Source organism: Dunckerocampus dactyliophorus, chromosome 1, assembly GCF_027744805.1.
Source record: "Dunckerocampus dactyliophorus isolate RoL2022-P2 chromosome 1, RoL_Ddac_1.1, whole genome shotgun sequence".
NCBI classification, from domain to species: Eukaryota; Metazoa; Chordata; class Actinopteri; order Syngnathiformes; family Syngnathidae; genus Dunckerocampus; species Dunckerocampus dactyliophorus.
The window spans coordinates 48,499,002-48,519,633 of NC_072819.1; the positions used below are offsets into that span (position 1 = coordinate 48,499,002).

General features: G+C 42.6%; 1 protein-coding gene across 2 annotated transcripts in view; it reads left to right on the forward strand.

The window, feature by feature from the left end:
* The first annotated feature begins 381 nt into the window (after window positions 1–381).
* Window positions 382–20,632, forward strand: part of LOC129188639 (interleukin-1 receptor accessory protein-like 1) — a 210,332-nt gene continuing 190,081 nt past the window's right edge. For both annotated transcript variants that reach the window (XM_054789477.1, XM_054789485.1), the window contains exon 1: window positions 382–809. The gene's annotated coding sequence lies outside the window, so the exon portion shown is untranslated. The remainder of the gene's footprint in view (window positions 810–20,632) is intronic.

The window sequence follows — 20,632 nt, forward strand, 5'->3', positions numbered from 1 at the left end:
GTGTCTTTGGTGATAGGTAGTATTTTGTAATATAACAACTTTCTAGTGTCCATACAGAGGAGGCACACTTTAAATGCATTGAAAGTTCATCCATCCGTCTTCTATGCCGCTTATCCTCAGCCTATACCAGCTGACTTCCGGCGAGAGGCGGGGTACACCCTGGACTGGTCGCCAGCCAATCATATGTATTGAAATTATGAAGCATAAACCTCCAGCATCATGTGAACATCCTGGTTTTCGTTATTAAAATGTGGTCACCCTCATTTTGTTGTCCTACTGTAACTTTCACTACTCGCACGTGGTCGATTACCAAACTATATGCTTTTATTTTGAAGGCACGTCCGGTGGATTTCATCCTATGCAATTGACACGTCTTGCTTGGACTCTGAAAGAGAGAGAGCGAGAGCCGGGCAGCGCATCTTTCCTTGGCGCGCATCGTCACTTCAGGACATCCACGCTCATGCGGTCCTGAGCTAGAAGACACGACGGATTTCACGGAATGATCACATCGATAACCACTTCCCATATTGATTTTATCGGTGGTTTTATTGATCCAGCTGAGTCTCGAGCATGATTTCTTTCCTTGCCGCGTTTGGAAGTGACTGGCTGCAGGTGTGCCAGGCTCGCTTTGGCAATATGTAATTTTGGGAGCGACGTTGAAGTGCACTACTTTTGGGAGTGTGTATTCTTTGCTCTTAAAAAAACACACGTTTTCTATTCTTAGTAGCCCAGGACACCCTCTCATTCAACGCAATGGCTCTTTGAATTGACAGCACGGTGATCTTAACCATTCGGAAACTGTTGTGCAGGTAAGTTCATCATTGTGTTCTCACGCCGCAAACAAAAAAAGTTGATCTATTGTTGTTTCATTTGTCAGATTGTAAACACTGCATAGTGTCGGCACGTTCTGTCAGACGGAATCAAGCTCCGCCAATATGCGGCATTCGGAGCGAACTGCGGGTTTGTATCGGCCGTTACGCACAAGCCTCGCTCGTTTTTTTGTGTCTAATACACGAAGACAGCTCGTGACTGCAACATGGCCAGAAGCTCCCTCGCGCCCCCTCCCTCTTCTAAACCTCAGTGAATGAACATTAATTGTATGCAGTCCCCGGGCATAAATCTTTTTGACGCGAATTGTTCATAACGTTTGCGTTTGTTTGGACGTCTCCCAGTGCGTCACGCATGTGTCAGAGTGGTTGCGCATGTATTTGCGCACAAGCAAGCATTAAACGGAGGAGAGAGACGCGACCAACCAGGGCACTTGACGTTCTGCTGAGTGATTGTTTGGCGGCTCACCTCCATCCCGTCCACCCCCAACTCCTCCTGGCGGCTTCCCTCGTCTGTTTGAATGAATGGTGATTGGTTTATGCTTGTACTCATACTGTACATGTTGGAGCCCTGCTCTGAGACAGACATGGGCATATTTTGGATGGGATGGAGACTGAAGACAGACTGCAGGGGTTCGTGCAGTTATAGCCAGAAAGTGAGTCCATTGTGCATTTGGCCTTTCATGGGCAGCATAAAATGACCTGACTGTCCGGATGTGGCCTACCGGCCTTGGGTTTGACACCTTTGCATTACAGGAATATGAATCATTTAAAGGCATGCTTGGATGATTTGGTGCAAAAGAACATGAGAATCCTGACTGAACTGAAATGAGATTGTGAGAGAGGTCCTCTCTGATATACATCGGTGACTTTTGACCTTTCAAATGCTCTTCTGGACTTAAAAGAAATTCCACAGATGCTCAAAATCTAGTAAGTCTGACCACAAGAGTGGAAGTTGCAAAGAGATGACCAACAGTTCACTCCTGTAGCGTGCCTGGAAGGTAACCTTGTAGCTGATAGCAACTGTTAGTAGCTGAATAGAATCGGCTTTTAGTGTCATTGGAGCGTTTGACACAACAAAATTGTCAATGGTGATTGATTGATGGCATTTTGAATGCGCAGAGATACCCTGGTGACATCCTGAGGCCCACTGTTGTGCCGTTTATCCCAGACCATCACTTCCATGACCCCATGTTGCAAGGACCTGTACACAATTACAGGAAGCTGCAAACGTCTCAGTGCTTGCATGGCCAGCATAGTCACCTGACTTGCCACCCACTGAGCATGTTTGGGATGCTCTAGATACTAGGTTCCCGAAGTGGGGTGTGCGTACCCCCAGGAGTACACCAAGTGTACTAGGGGGTACATGAATACACATTAAAAACAATTAGCACAATTCACAATTACGAGTGCGCCTGAATGCCTCACGGCACAAGGAGAACGGCGCAGAAAGGAGATGGAGCATGAAGTTGTTCGTTGCTCTATGTGCATCATATGAGCAAATGAGTACGTTTGATGATTATTTTGTGCATTAAGAGTGTTTAATCTTAAAGATTTCATTTATATTGGTGTTCCAATCCCTGCACGTCCCAGCTGGTGAAAACCCGTCACTGTGAGTGGGGATTCCCCCGAAAATGAGCCATTATCGCACGTTGCATGTATTTTTGTACTTCAGATACTGCTTTATCGTGGTGAGGTTAATTGGCGACTCTAAAATTGCCCATAGGTATGAATGTGAGTGTGAATGGTTGTTTGTCTATATGTGCCCTGTGATTGGCTGTCGACCAGTCAAGGGTGTACCCCGCCTGTCGCCCGAAGTCAGCTGGGATAGACTCCAGCATGCCCCCGCGACCCTAATGAGGAAGAAGCGGTATAGAAAATGGATGGATGGATGGATGGATGTAAAACTGTATCAAAATATGACCATGCAAAATATACATTTTTGCCCCAGAATTACTATAAAATTAATTAAACAATTAATTATGTTCAATATTTCAAATTAATTAAGATAAACACGTTTATGTTTTTTAAGTGTGCAGGAGTATGGAGCACATGGCTTCAGGCCAAATGTCTGAAGAGATATGCGACTGTAAAAAGTTTGGGAACCACTGCTCTAGATCGATGCATACGGTTTTTTTTAACATTATTAGAGTCCCCTAGACATAAAATAACACCCCTATAGTCACTTTTACACTCGAATTGCCCAATATAGTCGACATAATAAGAGAAAATAAGACATTTAAGGCATAAATAAGACATAATATAGACTCACATGTCAGCTTTGGGAAAGGTCCTTGTTCCTTTTTTTACTTCCGTTTTATGTACAGTAATTCTTGCGGTGGCTATTGGCTCATCAGTGTAACATTACTGACACCTAGTGGCCAGTGTAGAATACTACATATGCACATATTTTGGCTGCCGATCCAATCCGGTACCGATCCTTTTTTTTTTTTTCAATAATAAGCTTTTGTTACAAAAATGAATTTTTGGAGTTGAATATGGCTCTGAAAATGACTCTTCAAAGGATTAAAAATAATGCAACCAAAGTATTGCTGAATGCACGTTTTTTTACACAGCATGACCAACAATAATGTTTGGCTTTTGTATCAAACCTCTGCGAGTCAGGTCCCTAATGCAATAAAAGTCCATCCAATAAAAGATACAATTGGAGGGTCTTTGTGGTCGTCACATTTGCCGATGTAGCCCTGTTTGTTTCTGTTGTTCTGTTATTGTTGTCACAATTGTTGTTGCTGTTGTTGTCCTTGTCTCTGTCTTTTTTTCATTCCCCTCTTATAACCCCTCTTGTATTTTAGTTCATTTAGCCATTTTTATGCTTGAAAATGCTTAATTTAGGCAAAAAATACATACAATTTGCTGAAATATGAATTTGAAAAAATGAATCATCGGTGTATTCAACCACCAAACAGCGATGATTTATGAATTTAGTTGAGAAAAAAGATGATAGAGTGAAGCGACTAAATTTGAAGCATGAAGTGGCGAGGGATTATTGTATTACTGTAATAGCCATCTACAAACTGTTAACTCCTCCTTATCACTTCCATCTATCTTTAGTAATTGCTGTGATACGGCGAATGGGTAGGAATCAATAGGCTCTTTTGCATGTTGAATTGTGCAACTTTGAACAGGAGACGCACTCCACGGAACCTTGCATGTTGGAAATAAACTAAAACCATTACCATTCCATGACTCTGCTCCAAACTCTGCCTTTTGTTCCTTCTTGGCAATTGTCATTATCACTGGGCTTCCAACATGCAGGGTCAAGATTTGCCACAGGGACCGAAGCACATGAATTAATAGGTTAGTGTCAGTGGCCACTTATCGGAGGCCCAGCGGCTACATATTGAGCTGAGTCGAGGGCTCTCACTCAGAAATTGATTTAGATGGAGATTATGTCGTCCAGCATCTACGCTGTATCACAATTGTATTTACTACCTAGTGGCAGTTGGTTTTTCCCATGATCCCTGATGAATTACTTTACAGCTTTAAAGGACATGCTCACCCACTTAAAATGTACTTTAATTGACGTGCCTTGGTGCACACACAGGCGTTCGTGGCGTACTGTGGCTATTTGTCACGAGTTCCAATTAGCTCTTACAGCGTCTTTGTGTGTGTGCGGTAAGGTTATGGTTACGAGCTGATCAACTGTTCTGTAAAGGTGATTTACCCGCTTTTTCCTCTTGAATGCCTGCCTCCTTGGTGTTGATGATGTCGAGCATCACGCACCACCGCACGGTGGCAGCGCTCTCTGAGGCCCGAGCATCCGAAGTCATCTGTCTTGATTGATCATTTTAATTTTCAAGGAGCTATCACAGGCGCCTGTTGGCCTTGGCTTCGCAATGAAAAGGTAGCAAGTCAAAGGCTTTCAAATGAAAGAGTTCATTAATGGGGTGGGAAATAAGGGCTGTCTCTCGATGCGGTGCAGGCCCTGTGTGAGGAGCGACTGGAGCAATTGACAAGGATTTGTTAGGAGGAATGCTGCAAAGGGTGCACCTCCATCATGGCTATTCAATGACATTAATATGACTTTGGGGGGAATGGAACTGTAGAGAGGCGATCTAGCTTGAGTGTAAACACAACTAATGCTGTCCTCCCATCCCTGCTTGCCACCGCTGATGGGACGTATTGACCGCCTTGCAATGTGAACGTTAGAAGCGATGGACAACATACGTAATATCGGGTGCAGGCTCAGTTAAATCTTTTGAAAATCCAATTCCAGTGAAGATGGAATCCACCATCCCATCATCCCCACCCCCCACACACACCTTGCCCCAGCGTAAATCACAATCACTTGGCATTGATCTAACTCAGGGCTATTTATTTTTGTTGCCCCTGTCATGTCATGAATTGACAAGTATGGTAGCTCACATAGATTACGATGTGACTGGACATACAAAGAAGAGGCACCGCCGCCAAAAATGAATGCCTATGGTTCAATCTGTCAGTCCTACTGCCTCTGTACCAGAGGTCCACGTGTTTTTTTGTTTTGTTTTATCTCCACCAAGGAGACATTTATTTCTGTTCTTGATGTACCAACCTTCGTTTTTTTTGCATGAAGGCCTCGACAAGGAGTGCTAAGAAAAAAACGATGTGAGGAGGGAAAAGAGATTATGCATTGGAAGTCACATGACGCAAGCGGACTCACTTTGAAATGAGCAAGACTTTTTCTTTTTCCAGTTCTGCCACGTGCGATAGCGCTTTGTTCTTTTTATGTATGTGAGACAATTAATGCAAAATTGAGAGCCAATTTTGCGCTTGATGAGGATAAAATCTAATATGAAATCATTAGCGATCTGGATGTCTTTTCACATCAACACTGCTTAAATTCTATGCACTTGTAATGCAAGCTGCAGCTGTCATAACCAGTGACTTAAGGTTTGAATCAGTGACGAGCGGTGAGGTTTCATGGAAGGTGGGGCACTGGCATTTCTGTAGGGTTTTTTTTGTTTGGTAATTTTACAGGTTTCTCATTAAGAGGAAACTGACACAAACATTTGTCCTCTTACCTTTTATTTGCATATGAATTATATATAAGTATAAGTATGAGTATATAAGCATATGCACCCAATCCTGCTCCAGGGTAAGCTCTGTTCCTTTGTTGTAAAAGTCTGATCACCTTCTGTTGAGCTTTGATATATAATCTTACAAATTGGCAGTCAAATGCATTCATTCATTCATTCCGCAAAACATCAAAATATCTTGCTGCCCTTTGTCACCAATTCTGTTCATTATTTTTTTGGACAGAATTTCTAGGCGCAGCCGGGGCGTTCAGGGGTTCCGGTTTGGTGGCTGCAGGATAGAGTCTCTGCTCTTTGCAGATGATGTTCTGGTTCTGCTGGCTTCATCGAGCCATGAACTTCAACTTTCACTGGATCAGTTCGCAGCCGAGAGTGAGGCGGCCTGGTATGAGAATCAGCACCTCCAAGTCCGAGTCCATGGTTCTCGCCTGGAAAAGGGTGGAGTGTCATCTGCGGGTCGGGGATGAGTACCTCGGGGTCTTGTTCACGAGTGAGGGAAGGATGAAATGCAAGATCGACAGGCGGATTGGTGCGGCGTCTGCAGTGATGCGGACTCTACATCGGCCTGTTGTGGTGAAGAGAGAGCTAAGCTGAAAGGCAAAGCTCTTAATTTATCGGTCGATCTACGTTCCTACCCTCACCTATGGTCATGAGCTTTGGGTAGTGACCGAAAGGACAAGATTGCGGGTACAAGCGGCCGAAATGAGTTTTCTCCGTAGGGTGGCTGGATTCTCCCTTAGAGATAAGGTTAGAAGCGCTGTCATCCGGGAGAGACTCGGAGTAGAACCGCTATTCCTCCGCATTGGGAGGAGCCAGATGAGGTGGCTTGGGCATCTGGTCAGGATGCCTCCCGGACGCCTCCTTGGGGAGGTGTTCAGGGCAAGTCTGACCGGTAGGAGGCCTCGTGGAAGACCCAGGACACGTTGGAGTGACTATTTCTCCCAACTGGCCTGGGAACGCCTCGGGGTCCGCCGGGAGGAGCTGGACGAAGTGGCCGGGGAGAGGAAAATTTGGGCCTCCCTGCTTAGGCTGCTGCCCCCGTGACCCGATCTCGGGTAAGCGGTAGAAGATGGATGGATGGATGGATAAAAATATCTTTATAGCATTTCACATGTTGCTAAATCTAGCTCTAGCTTGCACTGCTGTTATGTATTTCAATTAAGATAAAAAAAGACAAACGGCTTTTCCTCTCTATAAAAGGATGGCAGCGACAACCACCTTTATGGTGGGTTAGCATATGACATGTCTCTGTATTTTATTGTCCCATTAGCAGAATAATGATCACAGTTACATTAACTCTTTCACTGCCAAATATGTGTATTGACGTCGTTTGATTGGAGCTACAGATCAAAGTCTTATTCGTCTTGTGTCTGAATTTCTAACTTGTAGGCAATGCATTTCTTTCCCAGTAGGGGGCAACAGTTCTCTTTTCCTCCAACCGGCAAGTGATTTTTTTGTGTAGGCTAGCGTATGCAGTGAGTCTCACTGCACAGGAGAGAAAAAAAACTGAGGAAGTTTTGAGTCGAGTCTGAAGCAAGTTACTGCGCAGTAAGATAAAACTATGTATGTCATTAACGAGAGAGTAACATGTTTTATAACGAGAAGCGCGCAGTAGCTATGTGCTCGGTGCCCGTGACACGCTAATCGGCGAAGTGGTGACTCCGGGAGAGGCAGATAGCTCAAGTTACCGTGTGCCGACCAGAGGTTTTAAGGACCAAATTTCGTGTTTGTTAATCTCCAATTATGAGACGGAGTCAGACTTACACTTTCTCCAGACGGCTGACGTATGCTCTCGAGCCAAGATGACACCTTATCCGGAACATTCCTTGTGAGTGCGTGTGCGGCACCACAGCTGTTGAGTCACTTCCACTGTTGAAATCTGAAGTTCTCGCATCAGCGGTGTTTGTTTTACACCGATAGGACAAGCAAGTGGCGCACTACATCCTAATATGGCCTACTCACAAACAGTACTTTTCTTTGGTCATATCGGTCAGCAGATTATGTGAATGTTCTTTATCGTATGTGTTTTCTATGAACTACGTGCAATAACAGCAAATTAACAAATTAAAACACTATTTAGCTTACAACGTCTACCGGAAAAATTGACGTCAGTAAAAGTCCTCACATTTGTGAGAAAATGGTCAAGTTGGCAATACTGGGCTGCACATGAGATCGTAAGAAAGGGGAAGGCGGTCACAGATGGAGAATACATGAAAGAATCGTTCAAAAAAATATCAGAGAATCTATTCTCCAAATTAAAAAAAAAACAACAGGAACTTATTCAGAAAATGAAAGACAGTCAAGGACAGGACCAATAGAATCGGTATCGATGACAGTGCTGCACTGGCGTAAACGTTATTGAGCAAACAACACTCATATGCGGATATGTGACCTCTGATGGGCTTTTTTATGTTAAAATTGGCTACATTTGGTTTTAATTTTACACAAATATGGGAACCACTCAAAAAAGGCTTATAGAGTTAAGCGTCTAAATGAATCCAGAGTAGGCCTACACATGCATGGTGCACTTCTGTTTGTTGCATTTTGTTGGTAACATTTAAAAAAGATTACAGTTTTTACAAGTTTATAAGAGGAGGCAAAATGGGTCTTTTGATGGTAAAGGTTGCCGACCCCTGCCGTAGACGGACCAAATCAATACGAACCAAACACAAACAGTGAGCGGTTTGATCTGCAACATCTCAGAAAAGAGGCAAAAATGTCGATCGCTGTTTTCCAAAGCCAAAACTGATATGTGTGGATATCTTGTTTTGGCTAAAACACAAAGAAAATTGGTCTGCTTCATGAATGACTAAGGAAATAAAAAAAATATTCACATTGAGAGGCTGAAATCGGAAGATATTCACATTTTAAATAAAAAAACAATGAATCGAATACCAAAATAGTCGTTAATTAATTGTTGCAGCTCTGCATTATATTGGTGACATGCTGACAAACAGAAATCACCTTCCAACTTAGCGCCCTCGGACGCTAGGCTCAGCTCGCTCACTTAATCCGAGAGGAGAGACTCGCCTCGGCTGCATTTGATGAAGAAATGTGCAAATTATTCAATTTTTACTGAAGAAAATGTAAAAAACAATCAGAATCACACAGAAAATACACAAATAACTCCATTCAATAGACAAATATATGTATTTTATATTATCATGAAATATTGTTTTTTATTTTTCATTATGACGGGTGGGGCTCTTGTCCAATAATATCCAATACAAAACATGTTGGGTTTTATGGTGAGTACATCAAGTTGAGCACGATTGGGTCCACCCAAACAACACTGTATTATATCATTTCTCACAGCTGGAAATAAAGGACTTGGGACTAAGCCACAGTGTAAATATTGATGTTGTCATTTGTAATCGAGAAAAAAAAAGACAATTTAAAATTCTCACCTTCTAACTGCTGAAATTGTTTTGTAAAGGTGGGATCAACTTCCTTGACCTCCAGTGTTTTCCATCGCCGGGGGAAGCTGGAAATTGATGCTTCTTTTATGCCATATATAAGAGTTATCTTCCGAGGACCTCTGAGCCTTGAAAGATGAGCTTGATTTCAGAGAAATGGATGTCAAAACAAGCAATATTTCCCTCTCATTTCCCCCTTTGCTGTTCACGGCATCCACACTCCGTGACTCATAAAAGCTATGCTGTGACATCCCTTACTTTGGAGAGAAACCATTGCACATAATTGTGTAAGACAGTGAATTCTGCAGGCTACAAACACTCAAGCAACATTAGAAAGCACAAATTGAATGTTGCATTTTGCATGTGTAAACAGTAGGGTTCTGTACTGATCTCTCGCCAGCAGTGACCTAGAGCAGGGGTCCCCAACCATCTGGAAGCTTTCAGGTGCAATGATACAACACATTTGTAAATAACGACATCACATTTTGTGTAAATGTATATACATTTTGGAAATATGCACCGTTATTTTATTAAAAATATATATATACTGTTACAAATCCCATACTTTTTGCGTGTATATGGTATGTTGCAAGCGGCGACCCATCCCATTTTGTTCGACGGCCCTTGAATGCGCAACTTTCTCCCACACTGCACAGATAGACTACTATACTGTATTTTTACCGTTTTCCTTTCACCTCGTATTTGGTCTCAAAATGCTGATACTACGTGGGAATGCATAAAGGTAAGTTTTGATGGCGTTACCGAGGGCTCAGGTGCACAACCTCAAGTTAAGTCATGTTCGCGCGCTGCCTTTTGCCACACACATCAACAGCGACGTAATAATGTTCTCTCTGAAAAACAAACTCCAGGCTCGTACTGGTGCATGGTAGGTCTGTATTCATTTTGTGCTTTTAATTTGATGTTGTCACGGTCTTATTTTGACGCAACACATAATAAATGAGACCCTCCCCCCGTCCACCGTGACCTTTTATATCACTTGCCTTGGTTTGCTTGGTTTTATAGACAAAGTAAAGAACACTTCATTAGTTGTTTAAGTACTGTATTTGATTACAATGATCAGATGACCAATGGAATGCAGAGGTGTATATGTATTTCAGTTTGTCTTAATTACTACCGAGATGAATAATTGATTGCTTTTTCAACCTCCTTTGCAGAAAACGCTGCCTGAATTTTTAATTGTAAGACTTCAGGGGATGTGGGTGTAAATGCATTTCTCGATTTCCATTTCTGAATTTACCACGTGATGACATTTACAGCCAAATTCAGCAATTACAGCTTTGAGTAACCACGATAATCATGTTAAGCAACTCTGGTGTCCTCCACGTGGGATCTGAGGGGCTTTAGTGGTGCGTTTCCCTGCCACAGCACAGTTGAAAGCCGGCCGGCAGAGGTGGATCTCAACAGGGTTCTTGATTTATGGGCCACTTTACAAGAAGGGCCTGGGGACGCGGCCCTCCTTGTCCCGCCAATATTCAATCCCAGCTGTTTAGCAATGAGATGCAGATCGTCTGTTATCGTGTTTGAAGCTTTGCATTGTGCTGTTAAGCTCTCAGTGGTAACTAACACATGTCTGCTTACCATCGCAGTTCTGCATATTTCTGCTCATGGGGGTGTTTGAATGTGACAGATTAAGAAGAAGGTTGGCTTTATGTTAATTAGTCCAAGCTCCTTCTGTTTGCGATCGCCCCTGCCTTTTCATACTGGCAGTTCTCAGAGGTTTGCACAAATTGTTGAGTCTTTTTAATAGGAGCACTTAAGCCACATTTCGACCTTAAGAACCAGGAAACTTTACATCACGGTGACATGCTTTCATATTGAAATTGTTTTTATTTGCATGTGAATAACAACTGTGACATTTGCAATGAATTCACTTAATTCAAACCTTTCACGAGTTTAAAATGCAGCTTCAATGTCCTGCGAACAAAAAAGACACCCTTAACCCAAATTGACTTGACTTTTAATTGGATTGGATTGTAGATCATCAGATTATTAAACCTACAAAGTTGGTTTGGGGAATCTGCCCTGTCCTGAATATTCCGCAGGTACTGTGCATGCATCCCCTAAGCCAGTGTTTTATGTCACATTTTATGTCAGAAAATCTTCAGGCACACCACCAAATCAAAGTGTCCAAAAAGTATATGCAGTTGTCCCTCGCAACATCGCGCTTCACTCTATCACTGTTTTTCAAAACATATCAACTCATTCAACACCAAAGTTAGTCGTTACATGTTTTCATAAACCCAAACGCCCGATCCCAACAACGTATTGATACGGCTTTTTTTTTTTTTTTGCGCGAGAGGCAAAAAGAGGTGGTGATGCAACTCTCCACTAACAGATTTCACTTCAGAGCCATTATAAGCCATAGAAACGGCCACAAGGCGGCAGACGTGCATTTGATAAGAGCTCGGCAAAGATCACGTGAATGGAAAAATCACAAATGACAGGAAGGAGGAAGTGAGAGAGCGTGGAGGACTGTCACGTGCAGACTGTTACGCATTGTAGAGAAATTTTAACGCATTCACACGCACACACACGCTTGCACGCATGCGCACATACAAGTACGTGCGCACATAGCACATTGCCAAATGTAAAATCTGTGAATAGTTCATGGTGTTATATTTGTAAATAAATTGTTATTTTGATGTAAAACAACCCCTTTTTGTTTAGATATTTGAGCTGTCACAAAAGCAAAAAAAATATTTGTGTCAAAGTGAAAGTTATGCTTGAAATGTATCTTTTCCCAAGAAGCTGCTTTTCTCCCTTTTCTAGTCGGGAACTGATACTTTTGTGAAAGTTACCTGTGTTCAACTGTTGATTACTAAAGACCAGAATAAGGTCGAAACACTTTTTTTTTCTGCTGAAAGATGGGAGTCTAATCTTTCTTTTGGTAGGTTCCATGTTTATGTAGCCATAGAACACAATATTCTGTGTGCCTTCAAAGAGCAGCAAAAATCATCTAAAATGCTCAATACTTGAAGGGGTTGTGTTTTGGAACATGGCTGGGATTGAATGAGTTACCGATGAAATGATTGCTGTTTCATGGTTGACTATGGCAGAGTAGGCGTTGAAAAATGCGCATATTTAAGCAAGTTTGACATTTTTTGGCCTAAATTAAGCATTTTCAAGCATGAAAATGGATGGCCAAATTAACTAAAATACAAACACGAGGCATTCAGAAAATGCATTGAAAGACACACTGTGGCATGTAGTATTCTACACTGGTCACTAGGTGTCAGTCATCTTACATTATATTACACTGATGCGACAATAGCCACTACAGAAAGAACTGTCAAAAGGAAGTAAAAAAAAAGAAAAACAAGGAACTCTCCCAATGTTCACATGTGATTATTATTATTATTTCTTATTTTCTCTTATTATGTCTACTGTATTGGGCAATACAAGTGTAAAGGTGACGATGGGGTGTTATTTCATGTCTAGAGGGCTCTAATAACATATTTAGAAGGTCATAAACAGGTTTTCTATGCTCCAACTGTGAAAATGTTCAATTTATAAAGCAGGATTTCTACTTCCTACTACGATTTGGTCTGGAATTGATTAACAGCGGTAAACGAGGGATTACTATATACCATATAGTTGTGTGCCTTCTGCCTTTTGGTGGAAGAGCATTTAATGGCCCGTCCCTATACAATGCTGGCATCGTTAAATGAACAAAGATAGATTATTTGGGACTAAATGAATAATCTTTGGACCAATTAAGTGAAATTGGATAACTTCCCTTGACACACTTGGTGATCTCTCAATGCACGCTAATGTGCCACGGCACGTTGGTTGGGACTCACTGCCCTAGAAACCACAATGCTGCCCCTCATGGTTGCATTTGGCATGTCCCTCCCCATTTCTCTCATTCATCCTTCCACCACCTTTCACCTCCTCCCCAAAGCAATCCCTGCAGAATTTCCTTCAGCCCTATAAGCCCCATCCTCGAGTAGCCAAGAGAGAGCTCCCTTCATTTATTGGGGTCCCTATTTCCTTGAGGCCCAAGCGGAATAAAGGATGTTGTTACCAGGCAGCACAGGGAATTGGACCCATCCCTCCAGAATTTGTTTGAACCTAGATTTTTGTGGCGAACGGCAACCAAGACCATAGATATAAATTGTATGCATTTGATGATGGGCTGCCATAACTCATTAAAGGACATCCTCTGTTCACATAGCCATCCTCATCTGAGGACAAACAAAAAGATAAAATTCCTTATTGAATTGTTTTGGTCCATTCTGACGTGTGTAACATTTTCCTTGTTATCTGGGGTCCCACTTTTCATAGATCTTTTTTAAACCGTTCTTTCCATGTTTGTAACTTTGCAGGCGTACTTATCCCATGGCAATGCATGTTCAAGAGCTCCAAAGGTGCTGGATCAGATGTTTTGGTTTTGCTTTGGTATCCATCCATCTTCTATGCCGCTTATCCTCACTAGGGTCGCGAGTATGCTGGAGCCTATCCCAGCTGACTTCGGGCGAGGGGCGGGGTACACTGTGGACTGGTCGCCAGCCAATCACAGTTAACCTTGATGAAGTACAGGAACTTTGGAACTCCAATAACAATTGTTATCTTTTGTGTCCGCCACCATCACACGCGATAGTGTGTGAAGCGCCTTGTACACCTTCTCTTGACTCTAACCTTGACCTTGACTCTAACACACACCAAGCTGCAAAGCTGCAAAGTGGGTCTATAGTTATGGGGCCAAATTATGGGGGGGGGGGGGACAAATTTAAATGTCAAACTCCAAGACGAGTTGCAAATCTTTGAATGATATTGTCATGTCGTGTCCAAAGTCATCAAAATTGTGACTCGAGTCTGTCTGGAGTCCAAGTCGCGTGGCTTGAGTCCACACCTCTGATTGTTGCCCCACATTGGATTTAACATAGATGAACATGACATAGACAGTGAATAGGACACAGATGGAAGACACAAAACATGTGGTTGTTTATTACAAGCAGACACGCTTTATTTTCTCGTTTATTTATTATTTATTTGAGAATACTCACCATTTGTGTTCTTCCTATTCCAATTCTGTGTCGACAAACCCTGCCGAAGCGAACTGTACTGGGCGCAGGAAGCCAGGCTGAATAGACAAGACTTGTTTTTCTCACGGTTGCTTTTTCGAGACTTTAGTTACAGTCAACAAAGGACCCCTCTTCTCTCTCCCTTGCGCCCCATTTGCACGTCAGTAACCTGGAGGCGTGTTGTTTCAGGGTTTATGAGATCATCTCAAGTAGAATAATTCAGTATCGAGAGCAGATTTCTAATGGTGTGTCTGCGTCACCCAAGGGGGTTGGCGATGTGTGTGCTTTGAGGGTTTCTGTACTTCCAATACAGGATGGATGGATGGAGACCTTTTGATGCGTGGAAGCTCATGACTCACACGATCGCACACGATCCAATAGGGGTGTCACGAGACGAGGTGATACACAAGATTGGTTCTACGAGAACGAGACGAGGCGGGACTTTAACATTACTTTTAAGAAAAGCACAATGAAAAAATAAAATATCTATATATACTGTATATATTAATATATACTGTATATATATATATATATATATATATATATATATATATATATATATATATATATATATATATATATATATATATATATATATGACACTATATTGCAATCTAATCTCATTTCATTTCTACAATGTTACACTCTTCTGCACTCTATGTGTATGCTTCCGGCCCCGCCTCCACCCACCGAGACAAACAGACTGTATGACTGACAAAATTGCTCACTCCGTTTGTGTCGTGGTTCTATGGAAAAACGCGCCAAGGTGCTGAGAGTGAAATCTCTTCCTGTCTGTTAGGAGGCGGGAGACGAAGAAAGCAGACTCGCATGCACATTGCAATATGTTAAAGGAATAGTTGTGATTTTTTTGACATGAAGTTGTATGACATCCCCATCAGCAGTGTAGTGCATCAACAGTGACTTACAGTCCACTCGGTCCCGTGAGCAGAGTTCTGGTCAGATTTCAGTGATGAGGAACGTAGTTCAAGTTAGTTGGTGGGGCCACTTAAGTAAAGAGTTTGGCGTCTCAAAACAAAAACTTCTTCGTCTTCGAAAAAATCAGACCTCATAGTCGCTCTGCGTTACTTTCTCTCCCGTCGTATCACTGCGCGTTGTTGCCTGTCCATTGTTGTGTATGTGTTCCACGGCGGTGTTCCACTGTGTTCCATCACTCCGTCTTCATCCGCTCATGTAGACACTGCGGAACACATACATAACAATGGTCAATAATGCCAAGCCACTGTGAGGTCTGACTTTTTTTTCGAGGAAGCATTTTTGTGATGCAAATGTATTACTCTTTTGAACGTATATTTTTTTGAGATGCCAAACGCTTTACTTAATGGCCCCACCAACTAACCGGAACTACGTTCCTCATCACCGAAATCCGACCAGAACTCGGCTCACAGGACGAAGTGGGGGGTAAGTCACTTTTAATGATGGGGATGTCATACAACGTCATGTCAAAAAATCCGAACTCTCCTTTTAAGTATAGAGTTAATTTTTGTTTATCGTGTTATTAATTAATTAATGTATTATGGTCCCGGGCCTACTTTCCACGAGACATTTTCTGAACGAGAAATCTTGTCACATTTTAATCTCGCGAGATCTTGTGACACACCGACTATCCAAAATCACTTCTCCTTAAAATCAGGTCTTGATTAACCGCAGACACTTTGGCTGAGTCCGTGTTTGTGTTGAGGACAACACCGGCTGGACAAAAGGCAGAGGAGGGACCATGTGTGAGTGACAAGGACGTCTGTCACCTGTCCACGGTGGGGGTTGATTCTCAGTAGGCATTGGACACACAAAAGGATCAGACACAAACAATGAGAATCAAACGCTTTGATGTGACAACGAATATAGATCGAGCTGTACAATCCTCATCTTAATAAACATCTGGGGAGTGCTTGTAAAGCCTCAGTTGCTGATTGTGGAAATTGTTTTGTGCGGGTGTGAGAGGGGTTCCTTGGGGTTGACTCTGAGAGTCAACAGGGTGCCATTGCTCCTGCTCAGCCCTCCTCAGAAGTAATTGACTTTTGGATGAGTGTGGAGGAAAGAGAACTCAAAGTGGACAAAAACAATTTGATTATGAGAGGCAGGTGATTTTTGTAGCGTTTTTCTCTCAAAGATGGAACCAAAACATGTTCAGCAGGATGACCTTTCATTTGAAATCCAGGCTAGTTTGGGAAGGATCATTTCTGGACAAGGGATAAATGCATGATTGTGTTGTGCTTCTGACTGTGAATGAGCTCTGCTTGCTTCACCAAATCCCTCGCGTATCTGGAGTTAATGAGAATGTTCCAAGAAGTAGGCAGATAGTGGCATAAGTACATTGAGATGTGTTTTGTGATAACTGATAACAAAGTGAGTTTAACCTTGATAAGATGCGGTGCATCTTGGGCATCATCATCTTCAACATAATCTCTATCAAGGGGTCTTATTAATGACAATGGACCGACTGTACTTCACCATTAAGTTGCTTTTTTAATTTGTTCTTAAAAGGTTGTAAAGGAAATCAGATCACATCAGATAGGAAATGAGAGACCCATATAAGCACAACCAGCCAAGCACGACCTGAGTAACGTTGTGGTGGGGGGCTGTGGAATTTTGAATTCACCGAGAGAAATAAACATTCCAACATATTGGGCTAAAATATTCATACAGACATTTGTATGACAAATTTTCATAGTATCAGTGACTACTTTGGACTTTTTAACACAGGTTGATCCTTAACCTTTTATCGGTATATGAAGTACATGCACCCTATCCTTCTCCAGGAAAGGTTCTCATACTTTGTTGTAAAAATCACATCACCTCCTGATGAACATGGATATGTAATCCTCCATCTTGGCAGTCAAATTCATTCATTCAGCAGAGGATACAAATATCTTGCTGCTCTCCAATTGGTGCTGCTTCTGTCAAAAATAAATAAATAAATAAAGTAAAAATGCTGGATTTTCCTTTCTATGGAAAGACGGCAATGACAAGCACCTTCCAGCTCACAGAGGCCCCCACCCCTTCAGGATGAAGTGAGTACTGCAAGCGCCTCTGTTATTAGATTAGATTAGATTAGATTAGATTAGATTAGATTAGATTAGATTAGATTAGATTAGTGGCAACATGTGCAGAAACTGACAGGCGCCATTATCCAACCAACTCAGTGCTCGCAGATGAAGCGATTTTTCCTTATGAAAATGTAAAAAATTTGTGAAATCATACAGAAAATAAATTTATACTACAGTTTAATGGACAAATATTAATATTTCTGTTATGTTATGTTATGTTATCATAGATTTTTTTATTTTTCATGATGTTGAAAAATAGAAATAATGCCTCATCTGCCTCCCCTGACGTCACTGCGGTGTATAACGAACCATGCACAAAGAAGAAGCATGTCACGACCTTGCACCGTCAAGTTGTATATTGGCTGTTACCGATAACCAATCTGATACCAACCTTCTTTCCTCCTGTCTTGTTATAGTCACAGATTTGTATGCAGGTACTTTGCTGACATCTAAAGAACACCACATTCGTAATGTGCAGCAAATATTCTGCTCCCCTGAGGGGAAAAAAATTAATTGCTCAAAACATGACTAAAGTTATGCTCCTTTTTAATTCAACTTTAAATGCACATAGCTTTTAATAGCTTTCCGATTGGTCACCAGACCCAGCAGCACCTCTCAAAGATTCAAAATGACGCTGCGCTGATCCACCTGTTGACCTCATGCTGCAACCTCACTCGTGAACAAGACCCTGATATACTTGAACTTCTCCACCTGGGACACATTCCTAACCCGGAGGGTGCAATCCACCCTTTTCCGACTGAGAACAATGGCGTCGGATTTGGAGGTGATGAGTCCCATCCCAGAAGCTTCACACTGCAAACCGCCGCAGTAAACGTTGAAGGTCACAGCCCAATGAGGCCACCAAGACCACATCGTCTGCAAATAGCAGAAACGAGATCCTGAGGCCCCCGAACTGGACTCCTTCGACGCCTTGGCTGCGCCTAGAAATTCTGTCCATAAAAATTATGAACAGAATCGGTGACAAAGTACAGCCTTGGCGGAGGCCACCATTCACCAGAAACAGGCTCGACTTCCTGGTGGCAATGCGAACCAGGCTCCTGCTCTGGTTGCGGAAGGACCAAATGGCACATTTTACCCCCAGAGCACCCCCCACGGGACACCTCGAGGGACACAAAGCACATGTAGACCGGTTGGGCAAACTCCCATGTACCCTCCAGTACCCTTGCAAGGGTGTAGAGATGGTCCAGTGTTCCTTGACCGGGACGAAAACGATATTGCGCCTCCTGTAGCCGAGGTTCGACAACAGTCGTACCCTTCTCTCCAGCACCCAAGAATAGACTTTCCCAGAAAGGCTGAGGAGTTTGATCCCCCTATAGTTGGAACACCCTTCTTGAAAAGGGGGACCGCGACTCCCGTCTGCCAATCCAGAGGTACTGTTCCCGACTTCCACGCAAGGTTGAAGAAACGTGTTAGCCAAGACAGTCCCTCAACATCAAGGGCCTTGAGGAATTCAATAAAGGCATTTACCTACGCCACCTTAATTTGAACTCATCTGAATGCAGTGCAATTACCACTTTTTAGTCCAATCTATGGCATGTTTTACAATTGTTTGCCAAGATTGCCAAGTAGATGCCCCCTTCTTTTTCAAGCCAGAGTACAGTAGATTAATCAAAAGCTTGCACGTCGGCATGACTGCAATCAATGCGAGACTCTCCCAGAAGATCATGAATTCATTAAAGCCTGCCCGCTTACATAGAAGATCATGCAGTACAGTATGAGTGTGCTCAGCCTGCTGCAGTGTTGCCAGAGATAGGGATGCCTTTTCCCTGCGGCTGCAGGACTCCTCTTGCTGCGCTTATGCTGGCCTGCCCTCCTGGCGATGACGACTCACCCTTCCTACCTGGTCTCTGCATGCTCCACATTTTCACGTTTCTTTGCTGATTGTACATACATACATTTCATTTCATACTCCCTGTTTGTACCGTTTAATTTAATTGCATCGTGGAGGGAAATAACTTAATTTTGATGCTCTGTATGTCCTTGATATATGGTGAACTGACAATAAAGATTTTAAAAACTTGAATCTCTTGAATTTGCTACTTTTACTCCTCTTTCTAGCCTCAAGTGTCATTTGCTCTCTCTTTCTGATCACATAATGTGTACAGTAACAAGCTTGCCCTTTTAACGACAAAGTATTCTGTCAGTGCCCCGAACAGACAACTTACTGCACTTCTTTATGTAATGAAACAAAGAAATGAATTACCATGCATTGCTGAAGCAGTAAAGCAATGTTTTTCTAACCTTTTCAGTGATAAGAAAGGTTGGTGTTCAGTGTGAGAAGAACTGGTGATTCAGTCATTTTTTTCTGTCTTCAGTCCAAAGAAAAAGACTCAAGCTTTTGTGCTAATGTTGCAGACTTGCACCAAACACGGAGAACTAATTAAAAAGATAAGATTTCAGCGTGTTGGCGTGTCACTTTTTCGGAGGTAGCATCAGTTGCAGCCAGCAAGGGCTCGACAACAAAAGGCCTTTTGACCAGGAGAACACAGCAATGTCGCCATCTTTGGCCGCTGGCCATTTTCGCATGCCTCCAAAGGTCTCAGGGCTGTTCTGGCTTTTCATAGTTCCAGCTGAAGGGCTTTCTGATGCAGCTTTGTGGAATCCATGTGAGGCATCTTTGTCGGGACCGAAATTCCAACTGTAGCTCCCTCGTAGTCCTCATGGAGATGCATGAGCGTTGCTGTTGCAAGAAGCAGTTTGTAGAAAGAATATGAAGTATTGAAATCATTTTATGACACGCCCGCTGTCCAGGTTCCACGTCTGACTGTCTCCAACTCACCTTGCACCGTTTATGTGCTCATTAATCTACAGGTGGTGCTCAGGAATAGGTTCGATTTCCAGATAAGTGGCTTTTAATTATGTAATAATGTACTTTAAACAACAACACACAAATAGTGTTTGGAGGAAGACATAATTAGTACAATGACAGCAATAGTTAGTACGTACCCGTGGGAGGAAAACAAACTCCAAACTAACTGCATGGCTTGTTTGTTTTATAAACAAAATGTCACTGTGGTAAAAGTCACATTTGGAGTCCGAAGACGAGAAGCTAGGCGGATAATTGTAGCTAACTGGCTAGTTAGCGGCGAAGAAAGACGCAAGAGAAGTCGATCAGCAGTAGGTCTGCCAAGGGCCTGCCTGTGTCAAGCTGTCAAACTGAAACCATTGAGGTGCATTCCTCAATACGGGTGTTGGGGACCCTACGTGACACATCACACATGC